General features: G+C 37.7%; 2 long non-coding RNA genes across 2 annotated transcripts; one reads left to right on the forward strand and one right to left on the reverse strand.

The window, feature by feature from the left end:
* Nucleotides 1-11: 11 nt before the first annotated feature.
* On the reverse strand, nt 12-1,815 carry LOC123661095. The gene is made up of 2 exons (XR_006744291.1): nt 1,763-1,815; nt 12-322 (listed from the first exon to the last, which is right to left on the reverse strand). It is a non-coding gene; the product is annotated as an uncharacterized LOC123661095 (long non-coding RNA).
* A 7,430-nt stretch (nt 1,816-9,245) lies between these two features.
* LOC123661125 lies at nt 9,246-12,274 on the forward strand. The gene is made up of 3 exons (XR_006744302.1): nt 9,246-9,273; nt 10,997-11,061; nt 11,461-12,274. It is a non-coding gene; the product is annotated as an uncharacterized LOC123661125 (long non-coding RNA).
* The last annotated feature ends 488 nt before the right edge of the window (nt 12,275-12,762 follow it).

The following is a 12,762-nucleotide window of genomic DNA, read 5'->3' on the forward strand; positions in this document are numbered from 1 at the left end:
ATACAATGTAACATTTTTACGCAAAATTTAATTAACACATTTTAAGATAGTAGATTCAGCTAATCTATCAACAAACAAAACTAACCCAAATAACACCAAGTTTAAGTGCAAATCAAAAAAATTTAAACTTCCTTAATTACATAACTTATTTGTATTTTGAGCATTAGTAGATATGTAGATATTCCATAATATTCCAGGCGTGGCGAGGGTTGGTCAAGTCCACTGGAATCCCTTAGACAGCAACTGCGCAAGTTGGATGATTTAGAAGATCAATTTCCTGATTTAGCGTGTCAACCTTCGTACAGTTTGAGATACCCTTTTGCTGAAATAGGTATTTGATTTTATTTTATGTTATAGATCTTTAAAAAGCTTAAATGGTAAATTTTCGATACAACCATCTTTCTATTAAAAGGCTAATAATAACATAGAGAAAAATGCAAAATCTGTAAGGCTAATAATACGCTAGTGTCCACATAATCATCATTCTATTAAAAGGCTAATAACGTGCAGAGAACTGCAAAATGTGTAAGGCTAAGAAGAAGGCTTGGAAGATTTAGGGATCTGTTGTCTTTTATTTATCTGGTATAATAACTGAGTCAACAGGTATATTGGTATATATTGACACTAGTTGTTAACACCCACATGCGTAATAAATAAATTTTACACCCAAATAAGTGCTATTCCATTGCGAATACGATGATATTGGGTTGTCTGCTAAAAAAACGGGTTTGCTACCCGAGCTCTACTTTACCCAACGGCTATAAATTTTTATGAGGTAGGTTACAGCAGGTAATATTTTGCTCAAAATCTGAAACTCTTACTGATGAAGTATCTAAACCTTAGAGAAAATAGGAAATAAATGATAATTGTCTCAAGTATTGTTGTATTAGGATGTGCTATGGATTCGTAGATAGTGGTTCTGGTGGCTGACGTCCATATGCATAACAACTTATATCGAGACTATCAGGCTGACCTTACCATTATTTGCTGTCCTAATGGTGCAATAAAGGTCAAGGGACGATTTTAAACCTTTCACTGCTTAGTGGGATCACTGACTTAGATCACATAATCCAAGACGAGCTCACTGAAATGAGGGCCGTAGCTAAAAATCTGGGTTAGTATATGAGACCCATTTTCGGGTACTCAAATTATTTGGTCAACATTTTTGCTTTTTTTAAAAACGACACAGAGATAAGTTTAGCACAAATGTCTGTATGTTTGTCTGTGGCGTAGCAGCTCTCGAACAGATGGTCTGATTTCTATGAATTTCCTTTGGGAGTTTCTTTGATTTGGTTCTTGATATTTGTTAAAAATCAATCCAGCAGATTGTAAAGTATCAGCTCCTTGCTAAAGTAAAGCTTTTTCTGAATAAAATAAAAATAATTTTTATTTTCGTATGATTAATCGAATTAAAGCTTCACATGTGCCAGTATAATCGTTAAAATGATAATTACATGGAAACTTTGACCTGGTGCTGCAATCAGGTTGAGAGCAGAAAACCCAACCCTTACTAGGTTAGTTACAAAGAGTAGCTTCCTTGCACTATATGATTCTGCGATATGGCCACGTGGAACTGGTGCTGCAATTGATATGGTCTGAATATTAGACGTATTATTGTTTTTGAATGGGGGTATTTAATTTCTGATTTAAATTTTATTTTATACATAAGTGTCTGATGTTTGGAGTGACCTTAAGGAGAGCCATGCCTAGCAGTGACACAATTATATAAAGTATGTTGAACAAAAGTTGGATTAAGAGATACCTTCATCTATCAGCCATTCTTCGTACGTAAAAGAGTGTTAAGGTACGAAGTAAGATACAACATTGGTATAGCAAGGACATGAAAGTTACTGAGGGTACAGCCCAGGGCTCAGTCCTCGGGCCTGTTCACTTTCTGGCGTACGTCAATGATATTAGTAGAACGCTGACGCACTGCACCACCTTTCAATTTGCGGATGATACCTGCTTACTCGTTGCCGATAGTAATATAAATGAAGCAATGGAAAAATTACAGATAGATTTCGACGCTCTCTGCAGATGGTGCCACGATGCAGGATTGGTTCTAAATGCGCAAAAAACAAAATTAGTCCACATTAGCTCACCTCATAAAAGAGACATTCTTCAAAAAAAATTAATATCCCGCTGTCACTCCTGCCTTCATAACCATCAATTATCTATGACTTGTCCGAATGATTGCCAACCCATTGAGGTCGTAGACAACCACACATATCTTGGTCTTGTAATAGATCGCAACTTAAACTGGCAACCACATATTAATCGTATATGTGAAAAATTAAGAGCATTTTTAGCCAACATCGTAATAATAAAAAACCGTATTTCTTTCCATACACGCTTGCTTATTTATAATGCCTTTATAACCTCTGTCTTGTCCTACGGGCTCAGTAGTTATGGACGTACGTATCGCACTTATCTAAATAGTATTCATCGATTGCAAATAAGAATAATTAAAAACATTGTACCGCCTAAAATTAAAATGGACTGCGCTAATAATGATAATCTATTATTCAAAATCTGTAAAACACTTCCCGTTCACGACCTTGTAAATTACAATTTACTTAAAGAACAATTCTTCAATTTGGATATTCAAGAGTTAAAGGAACACAAAATTGCCACACGTCAAGTCACAAACAAAAAATTAAATATACCTAAAATCAAAAATATATACGGCAAACGCACCAGCGCCTATCTCATTCCGGTTTTAGTCAACGATCTTGATCTAGAATTAAGAAATAATATAACTCCAACAAATATAAAATACATACTTAAGATGCATTTCTTGAAAAAGCTATAACAGCCTGTATCAATATTGTTTTTGTATATTTAACATGTTTGTATATGTAATTTTTTTTTGTATTTACCGAGTCGGATTTCTTTTAATACTACCGTCATAATTATGTTGTTTTGTTTTGATTAAGAACTGTATTGTGATTTTTGTGTTGCGAATGATTGTTGAACGACATATTCCTATGTAAACCTAATTGGTTTTTTTGTGAATGTGTAAATTGTACTTTTGTTACATGTTTGTATGGTAATAATAAATAAAAAAAAAAAAAAGTAAAAAATCTTATAAAAACTTTAATGGGCTTTTTTTAACTGAACTTCACTAGTATCTGAAAATGTGACAATCAATAGGATTAAAAGCGAGTCTAATCGTAGGATCACAGTATTTCTTCAATTTTTAGTTCCACTATGAACTATTTAATAATACACTGAGTGAGAATAGGTAATTACGTCATTTTTAAACCTGACAATGACACTTCAAGTCGCCAATATGAACATGTCTCTGTAATTTACTTTGATATGATTGGTCAAAGAGTGTGGTGCAGCTGAGTGAAAACAATGTGTCACTATGTTCTTAACTCGAATAGATTATAGAATATAAGATACATAAAAAGGTAGTAAGCAGCGTTGTATAATAAGATATAGGTATACACTTCAGCCTATCGCAGTCCAGTGCTGGACATACGTCTCCGCAAGCTCGCGCCAGACATCCGGTTTTCCGCAATCCTTGTCCAGTCTCAATCGGCTATATTACGCAGCTCGTCTGTCTAGCGGTAATAATGTATAAAGCTATACCATAAGATAATACAACCGCTCTGGTGTAGTGGTGCGTGTACTCTTAAAACAACGACAATTTGCGGGTTCGATTCCCGCTCAGGATGGATGTTTGTATTTATACATATATTTATTTTCTGTTTCGAACGTCACGTAGTAGGGAAATACATCCGCCAACCCGCAATGGAACAGCAATGGATTAAGCTCTAATCCTTCACCTCCATGGAAATAGAGGCCAAGCCTAGCAGCGGGATGTAATAGGCTGAATCGTATAGTATCATAATCAAATAAAAAAGATTAAACGGTTAACATTTCAATGTTATCCAATTTCAAAAGTTTCATGAAATACTTCAAAGCGTACTGAAAGTGCCAATTCTTCGACTCCAAGCACCTGAAAGTAATATAAACATAAAATATTTTTATACGATTAGTGTGTTAGGGCAAACAAAGACTACGTTTAGTCAGGTTAGTTGATTCCGTTCTGTGGCCATTTTGAGGCGTAAGTCAATGTTTTTTTTTTCTTTTTTTTAATATCACTAGGTCGACAAAGAAGCGTATGGCTCACCTGATGGTAAGGGATTACCGTAGCTTATAGACGCCTGCAACACCAGAAGTATCGCACACGCGTTGCCGACCAAATCCCCAATTCCCCCCAGGAGCTCTGGTCACCTTACTCACCAACAGGAACACAATACTGCTTGAAAGCAGTATTATTTAGCTGTGATCTTCTGTAAGATCGAGGTACTACCCCAGTCGGGCTGCTCCGTGTTTTGAGCAGGAAATTCCTGCTGTGCCCTACCTCAGTTGTTGTCCGTTATGTCCGTTAGATTCTGCCTACATTAAAAAATATACGTTCCAGGTGCAGTGGAGACGGCGGACGCGCCCGAGCTGGAGTTCGTGCGGCACCGCGCGCTGGTGGAGCGCGAGGGCATGCGGCGCGCGCGCGCCGTGCTGCGGGCGCGCCGCGCCGCGCTGCGGGGGGGCTCGCCGCACCGCGCGCCCGCGGTCAGTGGCGCCGCGGCCCACGCCCACACGCCCACTGCTGGGCCGGGCTCCGGGTGCTGCCCACAGTCACCGCGTTGGGCGGGCGGTGGCGACCGCGGCGCCCAGCGGTGACTGTAGGCGACACATGGAGGCCTATGTCCAGCAGTGGACTGTACTAGGCTGAAATGATGATGATAACTAGGTCGGCACGACAGCGTAAGGCTTATCTCGACTGTCCCTACGTATAATATCGAAATGAAAAAAGGCACTTTACATTTTTTACGCTGAATGATTTGTTAAGTATCGATATTGAGTATAAGCTCGTGGAAAATGTGATTTTATGTGTATTTTATAGCATTTTCTCTTTTTTCTTTGAAAATATACATAAAAAGTAGTTTTTCATGCAATAAATAAAATAGGAAATTTTCAGTTTCGATACTGAACGTAGGGACAGTCGATTTAATGGTAAGCGATTACCGTAGCTTATAAGATGCCTACGACACCAGAAGGATAGCAAGCACGTTGCCGACCCTACTCACAATCCAATGGTCCTTACTCACCACAGGAACACCACTATGAAAGTAATATTATTTATATATTGCTATTTCTTACGTAAACCATATAAACTGTGTTAAAATTTTATTGCTAGTAAAACCAGAGATAAATAGGTTATTGAAAAAGGTATTAATAATAAAACAACATTAACAAACATTTTTGATTCAACGGAATTTACCGATTACTATTATGGAATTCCACATATTTCGGCGACGTTGCTAACCCATAATAAATAATACAGTACTGCGTGGGAAGCCCGAGACTTCGTCAGTCTATGTTCCGATTATATGGTTTAAATTTCATATCTTTATCGCTGGTTTTGCCTCCTCTGAAAAAGTTACGTTTGGTAATGAGAAACTGCCGTAAAAATGTTATCGAATTAGTATAAATATTTTAAAATTGTATTCTTGTGGTAAAAACTAACCAGTCAATAAGATATATATTTTTTTACTATTTATGAAACAGTAGGAGGTGTGCGAGGTGAATGAGTTAGGAGGCAGCAGGATATTTTTGTCTCTGGCTTAGCTCTCTCTGGGGAATTTCTATCTGAAGAAAAAATAAATTAAAGTAAAAAAAATTTAAGAAATAGAAATATTTTTGAATTGTGTTCCGGCGTTTTTCAGCTACGATACGAGTATGTTATTTTTTTGTCACTGCTTATAAAAGGTTATCTGGTTTTTCTTACTGTTTATAAAAGTGAATAATATTTTTTTTGGTTTGTCTTCGCGTTCGCATTCAGTCCGTAACATTTCGCTGTTGGGCATATGCCTCTTTCTCCATGTACATTATCAGGCTGTACGGGTTAACGCAGATTGAGCAATACGATTGTCTTTCAAATAAATAACCTCTTTAATTTAGCTGATTTATTACGAAATTGTTATTTTACTGATGCAGATTTCTAATGAAATTGATATTTGTTTGCTACGAATTACGTCGAATGACGTCTGTACTTCTGCCTATATATACTCAAAGTAATCTTAATAAACTTGGTGTTAGATCGACTTTCATTGGGTTTGGTTTCCCTCACAACCTTCTCTCACATGTCGTCTCTCACTCAACCATAGACCATACACATTTATGACAACAACCGAGACCGACGGCTCAACGTTCTCTCTGAGGCACGGATAGACCCACAAGGACAGACATCGACACCGGATAGAAATATTTGTACAAATACAAATATCCATCTCGATTCTCGAAGACGAGTGGCGCCGCCACCGCGAGCGCTGTAGTGCGCTGTGGCGCCTGTAGTAGCGCCGTGGTGCGGTGGGGCGCCTGTAGTAGCGTGGTGCGGTGTGGCGCCTGTAGTAGCGCTGTGGTGCGGTGTGGCGCCTGTAGTAGCGCTGTGGTGCGGTGTGGCGCCTGTAGTAGCGCTGTGGTGCGCTGTGGCGCCTGTAGTAGCGCCGTGGTGCGTGGGGCGCCTGCAGTAGCGTGGTGCGGTTGCGCAGGAGGAGCGCGCGGCCACGGAGCTGGAGGTGGCGCTGCACCGCGCGCGCGCGCTGCTGGGCGAGAAGGAGATCCGCCTGCGCCACATCGAGCGCGCGCTGCGCCGCCTCGCCGCCGCGCCGCCGCAGGTCGTGCGCGCCCGCCCTCGCCCGCCCTCGCCCGCCCTCGCCCCTCTCTTTACTTTTGCCTCGTCTTTTATGTTGCTTCATTTGTATTTTCCAGGCTCGGGCGCCCGCTCTCGCGACACTCTTGCTTATGCCTCGTCCTTTATGTTGCTTCCTATGTATTTTCCAGGCTCGTGCGCGCCCGCCCTCGCCCCTCTCTTTACTTTTGCCTCGTCTTTTATGTTGCTTCATTTGTATTTTCCAGGCTCGGGCGCCCGCTCTCGCGACACTCTTGCTTATGCCTCGTCCTTTATGTTGCTTCCTATGTATTTTCCAGGCTCGTGCGCGCCCGCCCTCGCCCCTCTCTTTACTTTTGCCTCGTCTTTTATGTTGCTTCCGATGTATTTTTCAGACTCGTGCGCGCCCGCCCTCGCCCCTCTCTTTACTTTTGCCTCGTCCTTTACGTTGCTTCCGATGGATTTTCCTTCGGCTCACATATCTGTTATTGATATATTTTGTTATCGTTTTTTTTTATATATATCAACGCTTGAAAGGCAATAATTACAAAACGACATTTTGTGCGATATCGACACTATTTCTTAAAATATTGAGAAAATTAATAATCCTTAAATATCAGCTTACGAAGCTTTCAAACTGCATTTAAAATCCGTTAGAATCGAGTAACAATGACTAATAGGCGATTTTGATGATTTTTTTTTCAAAAAAAAAAATCTTTGAAATGCTCTAGCGTAAAGTTGCCAACATGTCGCTTAGTAATTATTGCCTTTCAAGCGTCGATATAAAGTTATATCCACAGGCTTATTATAGTGCCCGTGCTTTTGTTATTTCGATTTTTAGTTTTATTACTGATCGTTTACTTGTTACACTACTGCAGCTTACATTAAGAGAACTAATCATTCTATCTTAGTATCCCTAATGCAGACGTGAGTCCACCGACCAAAATTATGCTAAACTTAATTATCGATTTTTTAAGTTTTGCTCGTATTTTTTTTATGCAAAGGATTTAGTTAGCTAAAAAAATTTGTTTGCTTATTTGTTCATATTCTTTGTGAATGTTCGAAATGCGTCTTCGTTTTTCGTATTTCTCTTGTTCGTCGTTTATACTCATATTTTATTTCGCTTTCTCCATTTTTCTAGGTGTCAAAGCATCCATTTCATCGTTTTTTTTTCTCAATTTCCAATTTGCTGTCGATGTTGTGTTTTTTTTTTATTACGTGTCTTTAAATATTGTATATATGTATGCGTAGTTTGTGTTGTTTTTAATATATTGTTATGAAATTTAATTTTAACTACAGATTACCTGTCAAATATTATTTTCTTATCACTTGCAAAAAATATAATTTTTACGAACTTTATTACAATTGTCATTAGAACAACTCGTTGTTTCTCTTATACGCACCGACTATTTGTCAAACATTATCAAAATAAGCGCGAATTCGATCAGTAATCGATAATAAGCGATGTTTCGTCTAATATTACAAACTAAAACTTGAATTGTGCCAAGAAGCCACAATAAGCGATGCTTATTTTAACAGTATATATAAACTAACAAAATTGTAACGCTGTTGACTGTGCTGGCTTCCTAGATAATAAATGAAATAGAAATAATAATACATAGACATCTACACTAACGTAATAAGCACAGTACAATAGTACAAGGAGGCGACAGGTAAAGCGCGAGTTCCCGTCGTCAAGCCGTAAAGCGCCGTAAGCGCGTATAGCGAGAGCCGCAGCATAAAGTAAACAATTAAGCGCGAGTTCCCGTCGTCGAGCCGTAAAGCGCCGTAAGCGCGTACAGCGAGAGCCGCAGCATAAAGTAAACAATTAAGCGCGAGTTCCCGTCGTCGAGCCGTAAAGCGCCGTAAGCGCGTATAGCGAGAGCCGCAGCATAAAGTAAACAATTAAGCGCGAGTTCCCGTCGTCGAGCCGTAAAGCGCCGTAAGCGCGTACAGCGAGAGCCGCAGCATAAAGTAAACAAATAAAGCGCGAGTTCCCGTCGTCGAGCCGTAAAGCGCCGTAAGCGCGTACAGCGAGAGCCGCAGCATAAAGTAAACGACTAAAGCGCGAGTTCCCGTCGTCGAGCCGTAAAGCGCCGTAAGCGCGTACAGCGAGAGCCGCAGCATAAAGTAAACAACTAAAGCGCGAGTTCCCGTCGTCGAGCCGTAAAGCGCCGTAAGCGCGTACAGCGAGAGCCGCAGCATAAAGTAAACAACTAAAGCGCGAGTTCCCATCAAGCCGTAAAGCGCCGTAAGCGCGTACAGCGAGAGCCGCAGCATAAAGTAAACAACTAAAGCGCGAGTTCCCATCAAGCCGTAAAGCGCCGTAAGCGCGTACAGCGAGAGCCGCAGCATAAAGTAAACAATTAAGCGCGAGTTCCCGTCGTCAAGCCGTAAAGCGCCGTAAGCGCGTGAAGCGAGAGCCGCAGCATAAAGTCAGCCGCTGCCGCAGGAGGCGACGGCGAGCGACGCGTCGTCGGGCTCGGAGCGCTCGGCGGCGCCGGCGGGCGCGGTGCTGCGCTCGCTGCGCGCGCTGCACGCCGACGTGCGCGACATCTGGCGCGCCCTGGACGCGCGCCGGCCCGGCGCCGGTGAGCCCCGCCGCACTACACACACCCGTACCGTTTGTTTTTGTGTTACCCGCACAAAATCAAAATCAAAATCAAAAATAGCTTTATTCAAATAGGCTCCAAGAGCACTTTCGAATCGTCATTTTACAAATTAAAATTTTAAAAATTATTATTATTATTATTATTGTAAAAGTGAGACTACCACCGATATAGATTCTGCAGCAAGAATCGGCAAGAAACACATTAGGGAATTCTGAACAATTCTTTTTTTTTTATGTCACTAGGTCGGCAAACAAGCGTACGGCTCACCTGATGGTAAGCGATTACCGTAGCTTATACCTGCAACACCAGAAGCATCGCAAGCGCGTTACCGACCCAATCCCCAATCCCCCCAGGAGCTCTGGTCACCTTACTCACCAACAGGAACACAACACTGCTTGAAAACAGTATTATTTTGCTGTGATCTTCTGTAACGTCGAGATACTACCCCAGTCGGGCTGCTCCATATTTTGAGCAGGTAATTCCTGCTGTGCCTTACCTCAGTTAAAAAAATCGACCGTTCAAGCATAGTCCGTAGTTACCAAAAATTCCAATTCCATAAAGAACTCACTATATACAGCGCCGCGGTCTCTTAGAACCAAATATAAAATCATTATACCAATAATTGTGTTTGCTCGCAAATGAAAAAAAAAACCGACTTCAATTACATCGACGAGTAATACAACGTAGATCAACGAAAAAATAGTCAAGTAACTACGCGTTATCAAAGATAATTAAAAAAGTAGTTATCAGATATCGATAAAATTTATATGTGACCACATGATAAACATCAGCTTTCGATTAAATTAAAAATTATCAAAATCGATACACCCAGTAGAAAGTTATGTGGTATAATACAACTTAGGTCGACGAAAAAAGCGTCAAGTAAAAACGCATTATTAGATATAACTCGAAAAGTAGTTGTTAGATCTCAAATAAATTTAAATGGGACCAATCGACATACACCACCTTTCGATTAAAAAAAAATTTGTCGAAATCGGTCCACCCGGTCAAAAGTACTGATGTAAAAAAAGAAAAGAAAAAAAAAAATACAGTCGAATTGAGAACCTCCTCCTTTTTTGGAAGTCGGTTAAAAATTTCGATCTAACGGGTACATCGTTCCATAGCTTAATTGGCTAAATCACCGACACGGTCAGTCAGAGATGTAGGTTCGATCCCCGCTGGAACGGTCAATTTATGATATGATATTAAAAATTGGTTCACACATTGTTTTATAATGTTAACGCGAATTTCACTCATTGTAATGAAACAACTTTTTCGGATTTTATAGCGGTTTATTAGGTTTTTTTTTGCAAATTTTTAATTCATTTTCAGGCAAGAGTGATTTTTTTTATTTCGTTAAAAACCATTTCTATAAGTAATGTTTAAAGACCTGATATTTTGGTGACGTTACAAATTTTGAGTCATCCATGATACTAGTATAAGTCATAGCGACAGTGCAAGTTTAAACAGTTTAATTATTGAAAATAGAAAAGGATATGAAAAAAAAAATTTTTCCAGTCCTCTAAATATTTTTTAGGATTTCTTTTTTTATATTGATTCACGTCGTATCTTGAATAAAAAAATATATGTATTAAAAAGCTTATAACATTGTGGTATATATATTTACGTTATATATAATAATAATACTGTACAACACAATATAAACGATATATATGAAAGAACAAAACACATTTTGTTTTAGCGTCACCAGAAACAAGCTCATGTAACATGCCGACAACTTCTCAAACAAGAATGACGTTATCAGCTGTAAGTATCCCTCCAGGAAGTATATTACGAAACAATTTCAACAATGTCAAAAACTCTTGAGATATCAAATATTGTAATATTGATTTTGTCTTATTTGTCTAATACGTATTAATATTAGTTAGTTAAAATCAACTTACATCGCTTAGAGTTCGAGTTAATGGTCATCGCTGTCACTTGAATGGTCACTTATTATTATTAGCCAGACACTTGACCAATTGAATCGTAGTAAGTTAGAAGTCTTGTTCTAATTGACCAGTGAATGTTAAGTTACAGCGATGGCTTCATTATTTTTCTAACACAAATACATTAACGTTTTTCAAATCTGATTCTTTTCGTTAGGGTACTAATATATATATGTATATATTTTTTAAATTATATATTTAATAATTACTATTTCAGCCGGAACCCGTTATCCAAGACAATTCGGATAGTGTAGCGGAAAGAGCCAAATGTCTACGCGCCTGGTTACAAACTGCCCCTTAATACTTTAATAATAATTTCATCTATATATTGTGACTATAGACTGTACAATTTCTAGATCTTTTTAAAGTCAAACTAGTAGACAATGACTGAACGTTTTATATGATTTATCGTTTCTAAAACAAAAGTAGGTCTATATTGAATGTTTAATTAACTATTGCCATACTCCATAGTTTGAAATCTATTTATACTACTGAAAAAAAGTTTAAAGTAGTTTCGTACATAAGTCAACGTAAATCATTATTATTATTATTGTAAAGTGATCTGATGTGTTTGATTCCATAACTGGTTTTACAAGGAAAACATCATAAATTTTCACGTAACAGATAAAATTTCTTATTTATGCATGTTTGAAATTGTTTATTTTACTTTAATGTATACGAAACAAATGTTAACTTCTTTGCTATATTATGTACAGTTCTTATTGAAACATGAGACTTTATTATACCGGAAAAAAATAATTACAGAAAGAAGTTACTACATAAGTACTTGTCTTTAAAAAAAGATGTTTCATTTTTTATTAGACTCAATAGAAGTCAATAACAGCTAAGTTTATTTTATTGTGTAAAAGCTCTCTCCACATTTATTTATAAAATGTTCAATACCATGAAATTTGTTGTTTTTATATCTAGTCAACAACTAGCTAGTCGCGTAAATCATTAAAATATATTTAATATGATTATATTATGAAGATAATTTAAAGTGTTCTAATAAATAAGGTTGTCCATAAAAATTATTAAAATTTATTTGCATGATAGAAATTTATTTATGTAACATAAAAATAATTTATGACACAAACTTAAATTATAGTATTAATAATCCCACAAAAAGATATTCGAATTGAAAATTTAAAACTTAAAAATTATTTTAAAAATAAATTCATAGTAACATCTATTATTTTGTATTTATTGGATATGAATCACAAAAAAAAAAATTAAATAAAAAAAAATACAACTAATGATCGAATAAATCGCATTTATTCAATCATTGGATCATTTAATTATTCTTTTTATAAATCATTTTAAGCTTATGTAAGCACCATATTAAAATATCTCGAGTAACTTCTCATCCAATCTTGTAATGTGATTGTTGGCTTAACTTAATGATATATTTAATTTAACATTCTTTAAACATAATTGTAATTCGTACAAATTATTTTTAGGCGTATTAGGCGTTACTTTTAGTAAACAATATTACTATAAGCTATTATAGTAATATCGC

This window comes from Melitaea cinxia, chromosome 16, assembly GCF_905220565.1.
Source record: "Melitaea cinxia chromosome 16, ilMelCinx1.1, whole genome shotgun sequence".
NCBI lineage: Eukaryota > Metazoa > Arthropoda > Insecta > Lepidoptera > Nymphalidae > Melitaea > Melitaea cinxia.